This window comes from Herpailurus yagouaroundi, unplaced genomic scaffold (genome assembly GCF_014898765.1).
Source record: "Herpailurus yagouaroundi ecotype Mexico unplaced genomic scaffold, PumYag 77, whole genome shotgun sequence".
Lineage (NCBI taxonomy): Eukaryota > Metazoa > Chordata > Mammalia > Carnivora > Felidae > Herpailurus > Herpailurus yagouaroundi.
The window spans coordinates 26,077,905-26,084,188 of NW_024412388.1; positions in this window are offsets into that span (position 1 = coordinate 26,077,905).

Here is a 6,284-nt window from a genome sequence, read left to right on the forward strand (position 1 = left end):
CCACTTACTAGCAAGGTCAAGTCTCTTAGTCACATAGGCCCCTGCCCCTAAACCTTAAAATGGGCCTCCCAAGGCCACTTTCACAGAAATGCCAGAGTAGGCTGACCCAAGTGAATAAATAGGTGGTTGGTGCTGCTGGAGCCACAGAGCCCTATCCATGGTCCTGAACTACCAATGTCCTTGGGGGTGGTTGTTTCTCCTGACCCTAGGCTACTGGAGATACAGGTCCAATTTCTCCCAGGATTTCTGCACCAGATGAGAAGGAAATAAGGAGTTAGTGAGATTAAGAAGCAGGGGAAGCGAAAGAGAAAGAAAAAGAGAAAGAGAACGAGGGGGGGGGGGGGTTAATGAGGCAGAGGTGAGGGTAGAGTGCATTGGAGTTCCAGAGTCTTGAGTGCCTGAGACAGTGTCTTCCAGCCCTACACCAGACAGAACCAGAGACCACACTGAGATGGTTTGCCTCAGGAGGCCTGGGGTGAGGGATGGGGGGTGTTTCCTTAGGAGTGAGTCCCTGAGATGATCCTGGCACTCAGTACTCAACAGCCAAAGAGTCCTCGACAGGACAGGTAGGAGACTAGCTCTCTAGAGATGAGGGGTGGGGAGACCTGAGATACTGAGTAAGACACAAAATCAGACATCCTGAGGGCCAAAAGGATGACAAGACATATGGTAACCAGCAGTTGGGTGCAGCCTCTTCCTCCATAGAGGGCCTGACTCCTCATTGTTCCAGCACCTTCAGACTGGACATCTGCTGGAAATACAAATGGCTCACTCAGTGATTCACAGAAGCTGCAGGGAAGGCTCAATACAGACTTTTCTTTAAATTAGGCATTCAAAGGTCATCTGCAATTTCATTTTGTTTTTCCCACTCTTCAGCAGATGTGCTGCTGCTCTTTTTACATGCTAAGGGAAGAGCTTTGTGTTTTGATGCCCCCAATTGCACATTTGAATTTTATATGAGCTCTGTTGGTGATTTGAAAATTGTTTCTATCAAAAAGGAAAGCTTAAATCAGCCTTCTCTGTTCAAGCAAATTAGCAATGAGGTCAGTCCTGGCCTGGCCCAGCTCAGGTCAGACGTAGATGCCAGCAAGGATCCATTCATTCAACCAATACTCACTGTACTTCTACCACCTGCCAGGTACCAGACAGACATAATCTCTGCTCTCACAGAGCTCAGCCCTTCCCAGCCATTCCTGCCTCCTGCTTATTCCTCCCACAAGGGGCCATGCCCTCACCTCAGGGCCTTTGCACTTGCTTTTCCCTCTTCTCACAAAGTCCTTTCTCCCAAAACATGGCAAACTCCTTCTCTTCCTTTAAGTCTTTGCTCAATGTTCCCTTCTCAATGAGGTCTACGCTGACAGCCTTTAATAAAATCACTACTCCCCACCTCCATCCCCAACACCTCCAATCTCCCTTACTTATTCAGTTTCCTTTCTCCCATAACATGTATCACTCTATAGCACCCTATGTAGTCTACTTGTGTGTGTTTATTGTTTATTGTCTGTTTCCTCCTGCTAGACCACTCATTTCACAAAAGCAAAGTCTCTGTTTTATTCATTGTTCCATCTTAAGTGCCTAGAAGAGTACCTGGTGCATGGTAGGCACTCAGTAAATATTTGTTCAATGAATGAATAAACTATAATTCAGTGCACTCACAAATACACAGCTCAGGGGGACCCAATTCCCTAAAGGCCCAGAAAGCCAACCCAGTTCATGTGGCTCTGTCTGAAAACAGTTTGGGATGGGAGGGCCCACAGACTCAGCTCACAATAGAATTAGAACCGGGGAGGGGGGTCCTGAGTGCTTCTTCCATGGCCATCTCCCTACCAGACTGGGCTCCTTAGGGCCAAGGACATTGTCTGCCTTTTTCACCAATACATCCTTAAGGGCCCAGAACAGGGCTATCAAAGGAATCAAATGTCAGTAAGCACAAGGATAAAGGAATTCCAGCCATCATTTATCCAGCACTGACTTTGTGCCCCACACAGCACTAAGCATCCTCCTCACATGATTTCTTTCAAACCTCAAAACATCCCAAAGAGGTTGGCATTATTGTTTACCCTGTTAAACAAAGCTTTAGGCTAAATAACTTGCCCAAGTTCACACATATAATAATAGACAGCAAAGCTGAGGTTCAACACAGGTTTGTCTGACTCCTGAGACTAAGACCTGAAAGTATATGTTCTATATACTTCTATATATTTTCTATATACTTCTATATGCACTGGGATGAAAGGGAGGGAGGAAGAGAGACACAGAGAGAGGGAGGGACAGAGGAAGGGAGGGATGGAGGGAGGGATAGCAGGAAGGAAGGGAGGGAAGAAGAAGGAAAGATAGTGGGTGGGCCACATGCCAGATGTAGCATGGATGTGTAAAATTGCTGACCAGAGCTAAGGAGCTTTTCCTCTTGGCTGGACATGACTCCATTATAGCTCTGTCCCCCCCCCCACCTCCCCCACCCCAAAGGAAGCACAAAGATGGCACACCTTGTCCTAGAAGAGATTTTATTTTAATTAATTCTTTGAAAACCTTCCTCTCTATTCCTTTCCCCTTCCTCCCTCCGTCTCTCTCTCTCTCTCTCTCTCTCAACTTGAATGAACTGTGAGAAAAATGTATCTGAGTAGGTGGATAGATAATCTAAAAATTGTGTCAGGAAGTAATGGAGAAATGTACTTCCTCTTAGAATCTCTATAAAAGGAAATCATCACAGATCTTTTCTTGCCCCTCCCCTGTACACATGCAAGCCAACAACATGATGAGGCTGGGCATGTGAAAACATCTAATTCAGAACCTGCCCCAGTGACCTCATACTTCTGCTTAGAAGACATCTCCATGGCCATTTCCCCAGATGCCCAGTGCAGGCCTTAGTGGCCTTTACTCACCCTAGGCATCCTCCAATCTGGTCAGCTACAGCCTCTGCCTAATCACCCACCTGTTGTCTCAGTAGCCTCCTCATTCCAGCTGAGAGTCCCATCCAGAGGCACTTAGGCACTCCAAGTGCTTACCAGAGGGCTGCTCTGCAGAGTTCTGTGGATGAGAGTCCCAGAGACCCTTTAAGGCCTCCAGAAATCCTGCATTTATAGCTTCTTTCTCTTGTGGCCACACCAACATGATGTCATCATGCCAGAGATTGGGGCAGGAATTCCCAGGGCCATCTGTTGGGTGGCTTTAAGACATATCAAAAGTTGGGGTGCCTGCATGGCTCAGTCGGTTGAGTGTCCGACTTCAGCTCAGGTCATGATCTCATATTTGTGAGTTCAAGCCCCACAGCAGGCTCTGTGCTGACAGCTCAGAGCCTGGATCCTGCCTCATATTCTGTGTCTCCCTCTCTCTGCCCCTCCACCACTCATGCTCTGTTTCTCAAAAAATAAAATATGTTAAAAAAAAAAAAAAGAAAAATCAAAAGCAAATGCTGAACAAAGGACTGACTGGGCCTTCTAATGGGAGAATCTGTAAAGAGGCAAAGTCTAACAAGAGGCTCTAGAATCTAGTTGCTGAAGATTTCTGGCAGGAAACACACTTGCTTGAGGAGTAGCACAGGGCTATAGAAAGTACAGAATTCAAGCCAATTCAATGGGTATTCACTAGGGCCTTCTACAAGACATTCAGAGCTTCCCCAACAATGCTCTTAGTTGAATGGCAGCTGGCAAGCAGGTGTATAACAGGAAAGGGCACGGAATTTATAGAAAGGAGAGAAAAAGGGACATCAAGGAAGAGGTGGGGACCAGTTTCATCCTCATTGCTGCAAGCTAAGCTGTCCCTTGGCTGGGCCACCTTTTAGCTCAGATCTCTTAGCATGAGCTGGGGAACCTGCCCCCCCCATTTCCTTGTACCCTTCTGGTGACACTCCCATGTGGATTCTTAGGATCTAGAGGTACCCATCTCCTTGTGCCTCCCAAGAGGGAAGTGTGGGTCTGATCATACATGACAAAAAAGAAACCAGAGATGTCACATCTACCAGGGATGTGAAGCTGGTACCCAGGACCACTGACTCTTGGCAACTCCATGGGTGCAACGTCCTCTCAAAACACATTTGTCCCAGGGCATCTGGACCACTCAGTTGGGTAAGCATCTGACTCTTGACGTTGGCTCAGATCATGATCTCACGATTCATGAGTTTAAGTCCCAAGTCGGGATTCTCTCTCTCCCTCTCTGCCCCTCCCACACTCCCATGCACACACACTCTCTCTCTTGCTCAAAAATAAATAAAAAACTTAAAACACACACACACACACACACACACACACACACACACACACACACACACACACCTGTCCCTGAAATAGGTAAGAGCACATGTTCACCTGAAGCATGGAGACCATGCTGGATGCACTTGTCAGACAAAGCATAATGACCTTACATTCAACTCTCACACATCCTGCCGGGCAGGATCCAGCAAAGCCTTTACAGGTATAGGGCCCAGGCAACCCTCACAACCCTTATAGTCCAGTGGTCTCTGCTGACAGACAGAGAGGACAGTGCCTGGATGAAGTGCTATTAAAAAGGGGCTTGAGGAGTGACATCAGCAAGATGGCAAAACAAGAAGCCCTAGACTTTGTTCCCCCACAAAATCACCAACTTAACAATGTATGATCCAAAGAGTCTTTATGAGAACTCCAGAAACCAGTTACGAAGTCACAGTACCCCAGGCAAGCTCAAAATCAAGAAGAGTCTTAGTAAAACAGGTGAGAAAAGCCATTCCACAGCAACCATGATAGGCTTTCCTCCAAGCCAGCACAGCTCAGCATGATTAAGAAGACTAGCCCAACTAGCAGTTTCTCCCTTGGGAAAGAAAGAGAAGGGTAGAACATAAGTCCGACGCTTTTCAGGGAACTGCCCAAGGGACCAGCTTCTAACTCATCTGACTTGGAGTGCAAACAAGGAACCAGCATCCTTTGAATGCCTGGGAGCCAAAGGGAACAAAAGGGAGCCAGCCCAGCACTTGCTGTAGCACCAGAGAACCTGCAGTGACACAGACAGACACAAGAGGGAGCAAGAAATTGCAAACTCCTAAGAAAGAAAATGGCAAACCTCTCTAATTGGGAAACTATATGCATAAGCCCAGAGAAGACACATCCCTGGAAAAAGTTTTGAGTGACCTCTAAAAGCTCTAGCCAGGCTAACTAGGGAAGTTCTTCCAGTGTATGCAGCCAATACATAAAATAGAGAAAGGTGGTTGCTTTCCCAAATGCATAAGTCAGAGCAAAAAAATAACCAGGCACATGAAGAAACAGGGAACCACAGCCCAATCAAAGGAACAAAATAAATCTCCAGAAACCAAAATTAAAGAAATAGAGATCCATGAATTACTCACAAAAAATCAAAATAATCATCTTAAAGAAGCTCAATGCTCTACAAAAGAACACAGACAACTAAATGAAGTCAGAAAAACAATGCATGAATAAAATTAAAATTTCAGCAAAAAGAAATTATAAAAGAAAAAAAGATCCAAACAAATTTTGTAGTTAAAGAATACAACAACTGAATTGAAAAATTCATGATGATAGCGGACTTGTCCAAGCAAAAGAATGATCAGTAAACTCAGAGATAGGTCATTTGAAATCACTGAATCAGAGGAGCAAAAAAGGAGCAAAGAATAAAGGAAGTGAAGAAAGCCCAAGGGACTTAGGGAACATCAACAAATGGACCAATAATACACATCATAGCAGTCCAAGGAAGAGAAGGGAGATGGGGGTAGAGAGCTGATCTGAAGAAATAATGGCTAAAAGCTCCTCAAATCTGAGGAAGGAAATGGACTCCAAATTCAAAAAGCTCAAGAGAATACAACTAGGATGAACCCCAAAAGGCCCAAACTGAGACACATTATAATCAAACTGTCAAAAGTCAAGACAGACAATCTTGAAAGCAACAAGAGAAAAAGCAACTTGCCACATATGATGAAGCTCTCATAAGATTATCAGGTGATTTCTCAGCAGAAACCTTGAAGGCCAGAAGGAAGTAGGAAGATACATTTAAAAGTGCTAAAAGGAAAACACTGCCAACCAAGAATACTATACCCAGCAGAACTGTCCTTCAGAAAGGATAGAGAACTAAGGACTTTCCCAGATCAACAAATGCTGAAGGAGTTCATCACCACTAGACCTGCCTCACAAGAATTGTTAAAGGGAGTCCTTCAGGCTGAAATGAAGGGACACTACACAGCAACACAGAAGCATAGGAAAACATAAAGCTCTCTGGTAAAGGTAAATATAGAGAAAATAAAGACTCTTGTAATACTGTCATTGTATAAAATTGCTTTTAATTCTGGTATGGAATTTAAAAGA